Consider the following 13,277-nt stretch of genomic DNA (forward strand, 5'->3'; position numbering starts at 1 on the left):
AATATTATTGAGTCATTAATCATTCAAGAAATGAAAATCAAAAAATAATGAAACATTATCTCACACTCATTAGGATTGCCATCATTTTGAATAGTGCACAAAACAATAAACGTTGCCAAAGATATGGAGGATTGGAAACTTGAGCAATGGTAGTAGAAATATAAGGAATGCAGGCGCCATTGAGAAATGATGAATATTCCTCAGAGTTGAAATATAATAACCCAGTAATATAATTTTCAAATATAGCCAAAATAATTTTTTTAAAAAATATCTTGAACAGATATTGGCATACAGATAGTTACAATATTACTTATCATAACCAACAGGTGGAAGCAACCTAAATAGCCATAGATGAATGAATGGATGAAGAAAATGCAGTACATATACATACATGCAATAAAATATTTTTAATCTTTAAAAGGGGAATAAAATCTTGTCATGATACAAAGAAGAAGCTTTAAAATACTATATTCAGCAAAATATGTCATCACAAAAAGACCAGAACTGCGTGATTCTGTCTATATGAGGTAGTCAGGTTCTAGAAAGTAGAATTTTGGTTGCTAGAAACCAGAGAGAAGAGTTAAGGAAGGGACTTTAATGGGTACGAACATGGTACTCCAGACAAAAAAAAGATATGAGTTCTTGTGCACCCTGATATACAGAAACATCTAAACACACACACAGACACACAGACACAAACACACACAACTCTGCCATCTTGAACATTTAAGATGGTAAATTTTATGTTATATAGGTATCTGAACCACAATAATAAAAAGTAAGAAATCAAAATTTTACAGAGTACTTTTAGAATAAAAATATTAAATCTGCAGTCTACAATTCTATTTAAAAGTTACCATTACATTCTTGAGGTGTCATTCCAATTACTTCAACAAAACAGAGCAACTTGACATAGAACACAAAATTTGAAGTGATTTAAAATCTCTGAAAATAAACCAAAGTTCTATCACATGCAAGTTCTATAACATTAACCAAATTTCATAACCTTTCCAAGGTAGTTTTCTGTGTTGAGGCTGATGATGATGCTTTGTTGTTTATAATAACACATAGGACAATGTTACCTTCCACGTGAGATGAGCTCTGTGTGTTATCTTGCCTGATCACAGACAGTGCATGTTCTTATTTCATTTCTTTTTCCTCTCGATTCACTAAACATTGGTTGGATTCCCATGATGCATGGTACTAGAAAACCACTCTAAAACTCTTAACAGAAGACTTTTTTATTACATGGCAAATGGTTAAAAAAAATACTAATTTTTAATGTAAAAGGTAACAGTGATTAAGTTATTAAAAAGTACTATGCATGCTAAATGTATCAGAGTCTTATATGATAATGCCTTGATATCAGTCATGGGAATACATCATTGTTCTTCCCATTACCAATAAGCTACCTGAAACTGAGATCCTAAGTAACATCCAAGGCCCCAGTTAATAAAAGCAGAGAGAGAACTACCTCCATAGCACCAATTGTTAACTACTTCTGTGTTTTACTGTGCATCGAAGAAGAACTCATGTATGTGAAGCAGGCTTGCACAGAGCAGACAATCAGTAAAACTCAGAATTGTCTTTCTCTTGAGGGCAGGAGAGGGAACGAAAAAGCAGGTGAGCAGAAAAGTTGCTTCTTTTCCTTTATACTGATAAACTTCACCTTGTTTCAAAGTATTAATAATATTTATCATTTTCTCCAGGTTTTAATAGTTTAACACTTGAGACTGCAAAAGATGCTCTCAATAGGAAGCAAGCCTGGACTTGAGTACTGATATCAGGTTTATTGAAGAAAGGAAATAAACTGGGTCTTGAGAAATGGCTTGGGCTTGAATAGACTGAGAATGTGGGGGAGAGGCTCAGAGGTAGACAGAAGGAGAATTGTTTTGTAAATGAGAATAAAATTGGACTTTCTAGAGAAGAGGCTTTGCTTTGAAATATTAAATTGAACCACGGAAGGAGTCCAGTATGCAGATTTACACCAGTCATGACCCAAATCATTAATTGTCAAATCACCTTGAAGAAGAGGAGATATTGCTTAAGAATCTTGTCCCAGCTTCAAACTTCTTAAGCAATAGTCCCGAAGAACTCTGAAAGATCTGGGACATAGATGATAAATCATGTGATCTATGTGTGAGTTATATAGATTACAAGAAATATTCCCAATGGTGATTTCCACCAGAAAAGTGAGAGCAAAAAAAAGAAAAGAATTTTGTTTCCTTCAGCTAAAACACTCTTCCTTCTCCTAATAGTGCTATTTCACACTGAAGTATAGCATGTGACTGAAGTATGTTTTTAATCATGTCCTTATGTCTCTGTGTTTTCACACTTACTGGTCAGCTGCTCACTTTGTTTTGTGTTTTTATCTGAAGGCATCCCTGCTCAGGCATGCACACACACGCACACACACACGCGCGCGCGCGCACACACACACACACACACACACACACCTACAGGAGAGACAGAGAAAAAACAGCCTTTGGTCCTTTTAATAGGCAAGATTGAATTTTTTTTTTAAATGACGAGGAAACAATGTGTCCATAATTGCTCAGCATTAAGAGCCAATAGCAAATTGCTACTGGATTTGTGTCTTCTCCTATACCTTTACTTGAATTGGAATTTTATTAAAGCCTACTGCTTAGATGTTAGGCTGGATTTAGGAAAGGCTATATTCATTTTTGATGCCTGGAAAACACAGTGAAAAAGTATGGGACTCTCCACAGCTTTGAAATATATAATCTAATAAATACTCCAAAATAAGTGCTACTTATATACAAATGTAGATGCATAACTACAACTATCTTAAGTAGAAAGAAATTTTTGTTGTGCTCTTTAAAGATTCACGTCATAAATCAAATATAACCTTTTTTTCCTTTTTATTTTTCTCAAAAAAAGAAATAAACCATCCCCTTGTTACACATACTAATCCAAGTTCTCACTCCTTCCCCGCCTCCTACTACTTCCACCCACACACACACAAGCCCACTCCCTCATCCACACCCCAGATACAGCAAGGCACATTGCTTTGGGCAAGGTCCATGGCCCTCATCATTATATTTAGGCTGAAAAAGGTATTTTTCCAAAGAGAATAAGTTCCCAAAAAGTCAGTACAAGAAGTAGGGACAAATCCTGGAGCCACTGCCGGGACCCCCCAGTCTGCCCTAGCCATGCAACTGTCAACCACATTCAGAGGGACCAGTTTGTCCCATGCTTTTTCCCTCCCAGTCCATCTGGTGTTGACGAGATCCCATTAGCTGAGGTAGACTGTTTCAGTGGGTGAACCCATCATGGTCTTGACCTCCTTTCTCATATTCTCATTTCTCCCACTCTTCAACTCCAGCACTCCACTGCAGGTCTCTGCCTCTGCTTCCATTATTCACTGGATGAAGGTTTTATGGTGATATTTAAGATATTCATCAGTCTGACTACAGGGCAAGGCCAGTTCGGGCATCCTCTCTTCTGTTGCTCAGGGTCTTAGCTGGGGTCATCCTTGTGGATTCCTGGGAACCTTTCCAAAGCCAGGCCTCCCACTAGTCCCATACTGGCTCCCTCAATCAAGATATCTCCCATCTCCATCCCTTTTTTTATCCCGACCATTCCTTTCCCTCAAGATCTTCTCACCCCTCCCTTACTTCCCTTCCACCCTCTCTTATCTCCATACATCCAAGTTCCCAACCCTGTCAGGTAATCCTGTTCACTTTGGCCTTCCAGGTAGATTTTCATATCCCTTTCTTAGGGTTGCCAATGATAGCTTATGCTGGAGAGGATGTGGAGTAAGGGGAACACTCATCCATTGCTGGTAGGAATACAAACTTGTACAACCACTTTGGAAATCAGTATAGTGGTTACTTAGAAAATTGGGAATCAACCTACCTCAGGATCCAGCAATACCACTCTTGGGCATATACCCAAAAGATGCTTAATCATACTACAAAGACATATGTTCAACTATGTTCATAGCAGCATTATTTGTAATAGCCAGAACCTGGAAACAACGTAGATGCACCTCAACTAAAAAAATGGATAAAGAAAATGAGGCACATTTGCACATTAGAGTACTACTCAGCAGAAAAAAAAAAACAATGACACCTTGAAATTTGCATGCAAATGGATAGAACTAGAAAATGTCATCCTGAGTGAGTTAACCCAGACTCAAAGGGATGAATATGGCTTATACTCACTCATAAATGGATACTAGTGAACACTAGTTGTAAAGCAAAGGATAGTGAGCCTATAGTTCATGATCCTAGAGAAGATAAGTAACAAGGTGAACCCTAGGAAGGGTATATGTAAATCCACAAAACCTTTTAAAATATTTTATATTTTGAATCTATTTCTGATAACTCACAGATTTCACAATGTAATTTTTATTAGCTAAATTATTGCCTTAAATCACAAGTGGTGACATCTACAGTGTAAGTGAAATTATGGAAACAGAATTGAAATTTGATTTATCACAACAAAAATTTTACAAATTCTCAATTAAAATATTGACCTTAGGAATGTAATGCCTTCATTACCCTTTCAGTTAGACAATATAATCCATTATCTGATTTTTGACAATGCTAAAGGGCAGTCCAGTATGGGAGTTTTGTTTTAGTTTAGCTTGAGTTGGGTTGGGTTGGTTCAGTTTGGTTTTTCAAGATAAGGTCTCTATACAGCACTGGATGTCCTGGAACTCATTCTTTAGACCAGGTTCACCTCAAACTCAGAGATCCATCTGTGTCAGCCTACCAAGTTCTGGGAGTAAAGGCATGTGCCACCACTGGTCAGGGACAATTCAGTCTTAACTCTTAGAGATATATAAAGATAATGAATGTCATTCTCTTTCCCACTCACACAAACACACACATATACTTTGAGGTGGCATCTTTAGTTACGTTTTCTACAATAGAATATTGAAAATACTCTAAACAAATATGCCAATTTCTCAAGATTTTGAACCTTTTTGTACAAGACATTGTAGTAATAGGAGCGGCAGGGCTGCATCCCCAGCACCCCAGCCTCTTGGCTAGCTTATGCCCTGAAATAATTACACGGACACTGTATTCATTTAATCACTGCTTGGCCATTTCTATCTAGCCTCTTGTAGGCTAACTCTCGCACCTGGACTAGCCCATCTCTAATAATCTTCTGTAGCCCACAAGGTGGCTTACCAGGGAGATTCTAGCCTACGTCCATCCTGGGTCAGAGCTTCATCGCGTGTGCCTCAGAGAGCAGAGCTCTCACCTCTGCCCGCAAGAGTGGAGCATCATGTTTCTCTGAGGCGTCTGCCCCCAAGAGGAGAGCTGTCAAGTCTCTGAGCTCACTTCCTCTTCCTCCCAGCATTCTGCTCTGTTTACTCCTCCCACCTATGTTTTAACCTATCAGGGCAAGCAGCTTCTTTATTTAATTAACCAATGACCTTCCTCCATCAAGACATAGATCCTACCAGGCATTATTACAACATATTATAACTTATTAGCAATGTTTCCAGAATAGTAATTACTCATGTCTTATAGTTCCCAGCTAACACATTAATTTATAAGTACCATTTATTATATTAACAACCTTTATTTAACCTCTACTCATGATAGTTCATGCTGTCTTATTTTTCTAGTAGCTAATAACATAATGAATACTTATTGCAAGATATGTCTTAGTAAGGGATTCTATTGCTGTAATAAAACACCATGACCAAAAGCAAGTTGGGGAGGAAGGGGTTGGTTTCAGCTTCTCACTCTCAGGTCCATACTTCATCACCGTGGGAAGTCAGAGTAGGAACTCCAGGCTGGAACCTGAAGACAAAACTGAAGTAAAAGCCGAGGGGGAATGCTGCTCACTAGCTTGCTCAGTCAGCTTTCGTACATCACCTACCCAGGGGTAGCACCTCTTACATGGGGATAGGCCCTCCCACATCAGTCATTAGTCAAGAAATTACACATATACCCCAGAGAATGCCTATCAGCCTATCTTGTGGAGACATTTCCTCAGTTGTAGTTTCTCTCTCAGATAATTCTAGCTCGTGCTAAGTTGGCCAAAAATAAAACCAACCTGGACAGGATTCTTTTGTTACCTGTACATAATTTTACAATATACATCCTGAACTTTAACAATTCACTTCCTAGTGATTCTACTGAATTATTTCCTGTCTGAAAGAGAAGGCAATTGAGCATAAAATGAGAATCCAAAATGAGAGTTCAAGACAGTTGAGATTAACTTTTCTTTCTAGTGCAAGAAATTAGAATCAGCATTTGATTCAAATACAAAATTATTTATAAATTCTATGAGTTGCAAATTGTGGTGATGATAAATAAATTGCATTTTGAGAAGGGTAACAGGGTTGGTGGAATGCAAAATAATAGGAAAGGACATGGGAAATTAATAGGAAAGATATTCATCTTGATCATGTCATGGTTTTTAGTCAAATGACTATTAAAATGTGTATGTATGAAAAATCGTGGAAATCTATTAGTCTGTAAACTAATTTTAAAAATTGCATACTTTCAATTAATTCCATTTGTTATATAACATATAGACCATATCTGAATAAAGTTGATTAAACAAAAAATATGAGTCTAAAAAGAAACATCAACAGTTGAGGCAAGTGCTATTCATCTAGAGGACCTGAGTTCAAGTTCAAACAACCATAGTGCAGCTCATACCTGCCTGCAGGTCCACTACAAAGGAAATGACCATCTTCTGACTTCTGTTCTCACACACACAGAGAGAGAGAGAGAGAGAGAGAGAGAGAGAGAGAGAGAGAGAGAGAGATTTTGTAAAGGTAAAATGATTTTTAAAGAAAAGATAAAGTTCTTATCAAAATGAACCAAATTTTTAAAAAATTTCACCAACAGAAATGCAAAATATAAAAAAAGAAAAGAAAAATGTGTTGAATAGATAAAGGGGATTTGAGGGGTGAGGGGCATTGGAAACCTGACCCAAAAAAAAAAAAATCTGAAATAACTGGATTACTTTACTATTAGAAATAAATTCAACAAAAAATCTAATCTCTTCATCAGTACATAAAATCTCAGCCTATCACAAACAGCTTGGTACAAATATACCCAAGTGCATTCATACAGATTGCAGAAGGCCTCAGAGGAGACACAAAAGGAAAGAAGAAGGGAAGAAGGCATGGATGAAGGGAGCAGAGACAAAGAGAAAAATAAGTAAGTTCACATTTGACTAGCCTTCCAGTTCTCCTTTAGTTTTGAAATTTTCAAAGCAAACAAGATGAGGTCAAATTTAACCAGAGATATCAAATTTGAAGATAAAATCCACTGAACTTAAATTGCCTAGGGAGCAATAACAATGGCATGGGTATAGATCTGACAAGTCATTAAAACAGAGTTGTGAAATGTCCTTCCAAAAAGGGAAAACACTGCAAGGCCAAGCATGTGAATTCAGTGGATTGTCAAAAATTATATCTAATCTTAAAATTTTCATAGGAGGAAGTCCATTGCTGAATTATTTTAGAAGCATACCACATAAACTATATCTAGGAGAATGGGTTTTGTCTATTCCCTACTAATTTACATTACTCTTAAGTGTCCTTTATGTAAAATTGGAAGAATAAAAGTACTTATAATTCAAGATGTTTTAAAGATTAAACAAGATAAAGAGCTTTAAATCCCTAGTATAATAATATGGCAAAATACAAGATTGACTCAAAAAACAAATCAGTAGCCCTCCTATATACAGATGATAAATTGGCTGAGAAAGAAATCAGAGAGCCATCACCCTTTGCAATAGTCATAAACAACATAAAATATCTTAAGGTAACCCTAACCAAACAACTGAAAGACATGTATGACAAGAACTTCAAATCTTTAAAGAAAAAAATTGAAGAACATATCAAAAAATGGAAATATCTCCCATGCTCTTGGATAGGTAGGATCAACATAGTAAAATTGACAATCTTACAAAACATAGTTTATAGATTCAATGCAATCCCCCCTCAAAATCCCAGCACAATTCTTCACAGACCTTGAAGAGCAATACTCAGCTTCATATGGAAAAACACAAAACCCAAGATAGCCAAAATGGTCCTGTACAATAAAGGAACTTCTGGAGGCATCGCCATCCCTGACTTCAATCTCTACCATAGAGCTATAGTAATGAAAACAAAATGGCACAAAAACAGACAGATGAACCAATGGAACTGAATCAAAGACATTAATCCACACATCTATGAATACCCACTTTTTCACAAGGAAGCTAAAAATTATACAACGGAAAAAAGAAAGCATAACTGGATATCGACATACAGAAGAATGCAAATAGATCCATATCTATCCCCATGCACAAAACTCAAGTCCAAATGGGTTGAGCCACTCTGAACCTTATAGATGAGAAAGTGGGAAGTAAGCTTGAACAAATTAGCACAGAAGACCATTTCCTGAATATAACAGCAGTAGCATAGACACTGAGATTGATAACTAATAAATGGAACCTCCTAAAACTGAGAAGCTTCTGTAAGGCAAAGGACACAATCAACAAGACAAAACAGCAACCTACAGAGTGGGAAAAAATCTTCACCAAACCTATTTTGGATAGAGGGCTGACTTCAAAATATACAAAGAAGTCAAGAAACTAGATATCAAAATACCAAATAATCTGATTAAAAAATGGGGGAGAGATCTAAACAGAGAATTCTCAACAGAGGACTCTCCAATGGGCAAAAGGCACTTGAAGAACTGCCCGGCATTGTTAGTCATCAAGGAAACGCAAATCAAAATGACTCTGAGATACTAGCTCACACCAGTTGGAATGACTAAGATCCTGAGCATATTCCCAAAGGATGCAGACCCTTATCACAAAGATATTTGCTCAAATATGTTCATAGCAGCATTACTCATAATATCCAAAACCTGGAAACAACCGAGATGCTCTTCAACTGAAGAATGGATAAAGAAAATTTGGTGCATTTACACAATGGAGTACTGGTCAGTGGTTAAAAAAAAAAAAATGACATTTTGAAATTTGCAGGCAAATGAATGGAACTAGAAAAAAATATCCAGAGTGAGGTAATCGAGACATAGAAAGACAAAACACGGTATGTATTTACTCATAAGTAGATATTAGACATAAAGCAAAGGATAACCAGGCTGAAGTCCACAACTCCAAAGAAGACAGGAAACAAGGAAACCCTAAGAGAGACATGAATGGATCCCTCTGGGAAGGTAAAGTAGACAACATCTCTCTAGTAAATTGGCAACATTGGGAAAAGAAGGAGGGTAGTAGGGAAAAGAGAAGGGGAGCAGGGAGGACAACATGAGGGATCTGGAAGATGGAGTTGGGAAAAGGACAGAGAGGGAGAGCAAGGAAAGAGATTCCTTGAAATGTGAAGCCATGGTGGGGTTACAGAGAAACCAGGCACTAGGAAAACTCCCAGGAAACCACAAGAATGACCCCAGCTAAGAATTTAAACAATACTGGAGAGGTTACCTAAACTGCCCTTCCCCTATAATCAGACTGATGGCTACCTTAATTGTCATCATAGAAACTTCATCCAGTAACTGATGGAAGCAGATGCAGAGATCCACAGCTAAGCATTAGCACAAACTCCTGAAGTCCAGTCATCGAGAGGGAGGAGCGACATAATGGGAATACCCATAGACAGCTTACTCAAGCTAGTGGGAGCTCACTGACTCCAGACTGACAGCAGGGGAACCAGCATAAGACCAAACCAGGCCCTCTGAATGTGGCTGACAGATGTGTGGCATGGCAGCTTTTGGGGACACTAGCAATGGAACCAGTATTTATCTCTAGAGCATGAACTGGTTCTCTGAGGAGTGGGTGAGGAGTGGGGTGGGGAGAAGGTAATGGGAGGATGGGTGGAAGAGAGAACTGGAATTACTCTATAAAATAAGATTGTTTTAAAAGTTAAAAAAGTACAAAAAAAATTCCCTAGCATAGGACTTCTTCAAAATAGGCACCTAAGAAATGTAAGCACTTACAATTACTAATATTTTAGGGCAAATACAAGAAGGTATATCCATAAAAGTATAAATAAATGATGTTGCAATACCAAAAAAAATCACATTTTATTTCTTACCACCTGCCGTTTCTCAATTATAATAAAAGATTCATTTGTGGAGTTTAGGATGCTCAGAGAAAAGTCTCAGGTTTCTAAAACACAAAAGATCTACTTTTACCAATATAAATTTAGAACACATCTTTTCTTTTTCTCCCAAGTTAGAGATATTTGAAGCTTTTTTAAAAATTCTTAGCTATAAGAATAAGAGTTGAGAAGCTATAATAAAATAAATACTGAGGATTTAAAAGGTTCTTTCAGATGAGGTCTCACAATCCAAACTACCAAAAAATTTTTGTCTTCTTGTCTTCCTAAGTGAACCATGTTGAACTTGACATTTTCCATCTGATAATTTAATGACCGGAAATGTATTTCTCTCCATAATTGCTAACTTGCTGTCTGACAAGAAAAAATCAACTCAGCAGCTTAACAGTGATTCAGACATGGTAATTTTTGCATTTCGATTACAAAAAGTACAGTTCTACTTCAAATACCATGTAGGTTTTCATGAATTAATAAACACAGTTATATCTGAGCTGGAGAATTGGCTCAGTGGTTAATATCACTAGTTGTGACAGGCTGGGGTTCAATTCCCAGTACCCACATGAAAGCTCACCACCTCCTTGGGCACCAGACACACATATCATACACAGGAAAACATTTTTACACGTAAAATAATAAAAAAATAAATTCAATATCAAAAAAAGGAAAAGAAAGGTACTTCTGACCAGTTGGTTTTAAAAGATACATATAGGCACGTTAGAGATGACTCAGTGGTTAAGAGCACTGCTGTTTCTATAGTAGACTCTGGGTTGGTTTCCAGAACCCATGTGGCACAACCTCCTGTATCTCCAGTTCCGGGGGAATCAGTCCCCCTCTTCTGGACTCGCTGAGGGTGGCAGACACACATATAGTACACATACAGGCACTCACACATACACACGAAAGTTTTAAAATTAAAAATAAATCTTAAAATACAGTGGGACTGTGGAGATGGTTCAGTGGGCAGAAGGTATTTCCCTCAAGCTTGCAGACCTGAGTTTAAATGCCACACTGCTTAGCAAAGCAGTGTCTGTGAAACCAGCACTGAGGCTACAATGACAGGCTGGTCCCTGGGGGTTTGCTGGCCAATGTGTCTAAACTAAATGGCCGTCTCTGGGTTCAGTAAGAACACTATCTCAGTGGTGAACAACAGAAGAAGACTGCCAGTATCATTCTCTGGCCTCTACATATGCATGCATGGACTAAATAATGAATGTACAAGCAGACATGCATACATGCATCTACAATACCACACACACACACACACACACACACATACACACTTAAAAAAAAACATACATTTAAACCAATGCAAGTATAAGGTTATACTCTAAGCCAAAGGTTCCCCAAATTTGCCGCCAATCAATTCTTTTTTCAATGTCCAAGAACAAAATTTTATGTATGCATACACATGTATTTGCACACACAAACATAAAAGAATGTGTAGTTATTAGCATCTTAATCTGTCAAAATCAAACCTTCAAAGAAATTCTATGTAATCAATGTCTACCTAGTCTAATATTTTGCTAAAAGATAAAAATGTACTTCCTTTGTCTTTGATTAGATCCTCAATTGACTTATAATGCTGACAGATTAATTCCCCCCAAACATTTACCACCACCTATAAACCCAACTAATTCAATTCCCTCAGACACTTTAAATCACAGTTGCAAATTTTAACACAACCTAATTCCTCAAGCATTTCAAACATGGACCAAGAATAATTTACAAACCTAATAAACAACAAGCTCTTAAACAGTCAACCAAGTAGTTCTGAGCCTGAGAAGGCTGATTCTGATAAAGCGTTATTTCACATCCTCATAAGAGGCATGGAGAGGGCCTCTCCCTTCTCACAGTCATCCACAAGGACGAAACGCATCACTGTTAATTCACAACATCAGCATCAAATAACCTAGAACCTCCAAATAAAAACTTTCCCACTTAGCATCAGACTGACACTTTTAAATAATAAATCCAGTACAGTAAATTCCCTTCTCAATTTACCTCCAGCATCTACAATCTGAGTACACAAAACACACCTGAGCGGTCCTAAGGGTGTTGCAGCCACTTTCTAAATATAGCGCATCTTATTCCTGATTTTCATACTTCCTCTTACTGATGTACTAAAAGTTCTTTGCTGCAAAATGACTCAGGAGCAGAAAGGCATCTCAGAGAAGACTAGGAGTGACGAAGGGTACCAGAATGAGGGCATCTGAGTTCGTCGTTCAAGATCACTTAGCAAAAACATGTTTATGAGTCATTTATTATAATAAAAGAACTTGCCAAACACTATCCTTTTCTTACAAAAATCTCACATGTCCTTTTACTAGCTGAATAGAATTGAGATTTGTATCCTTAGGCTTACCGACAACAATCAGCTTCTTACCTAGTTGGTGTCTGAACTCCTTCAGACTACTCTCTCGCTGTCAGACTCATCATCCTTAGGTCATTTGAATGTTCTCTTGATGTTTCTCAATATGTCTCACTCTTTAGCCCTTTCTTGTGAAAGAATGACCATAAAATTAGCTGTTTCATTCTCCAATTAGTCATTTTCGCCATGAATGTTAAATTCTTTGTTCCATTCATTCAGATATTTCGGGGATGCTTTTTAATTCAGTTGTCAATGTTACAATTCTGATTGCAAGCAATCTCTCTGACTACTTAAAATACCTGGGTGGGAAGGATTCAAGGGTGGGGAAAGATAATTTAAGCCAAGCCTATATTCCTGTCAGACTGACAGCTCAACATATATTTTCAGTATCATCCACAGTATCTTCTCTTCATAAGTCATGTAGAAATCAGAAGGGAAGAATCACATTGAATTCACATAGTTGTTTCAACCCCTTCATTCTTGATGAACAGAATTCATCAATACATCTGTGACTTCAGCTTTTATAACTGATGAGTAGCAAGGAATTATCTTACTGATAAAATTTTATTTAATTACTAGTATGTGAAAGATCTATGATCAGGGAAAATGTTGTTACAAAAGATAAAAAGTGTTGATGAAAGATGGATGTATGGTGAGAGGGTGGTGAGAGCACACACATTTAATCCCAGCACTCAGAAGGCAGATGTCTGAGTTCAAGGCCAGCCTGGTCTACAAAGCAAGTCCCAGGACAGGCTCCAAAGGTATACAGAAAAACCTTGTCTCAAAAGACCAAAAATATAGTCGGGCGGTGGTGGCGCACGCCTTTAATCCCAGCACTTG

This window comes from Microtus ochrogaster, chromosome 2 (assembly GCF_000317375.1).
Source record: "Microtus ochrogaster isolate Prairie Vole_2 chromosome 2, MicOch1.0, whole genome shotgun sequence".
Classification (NCBI taxonomy): domain Eukaryota; kingdom Metazoa; phylum Chordata; class Mammalia; order Rodentia; family Cricetidae; genus Microtus; species Microtus ochrogaster.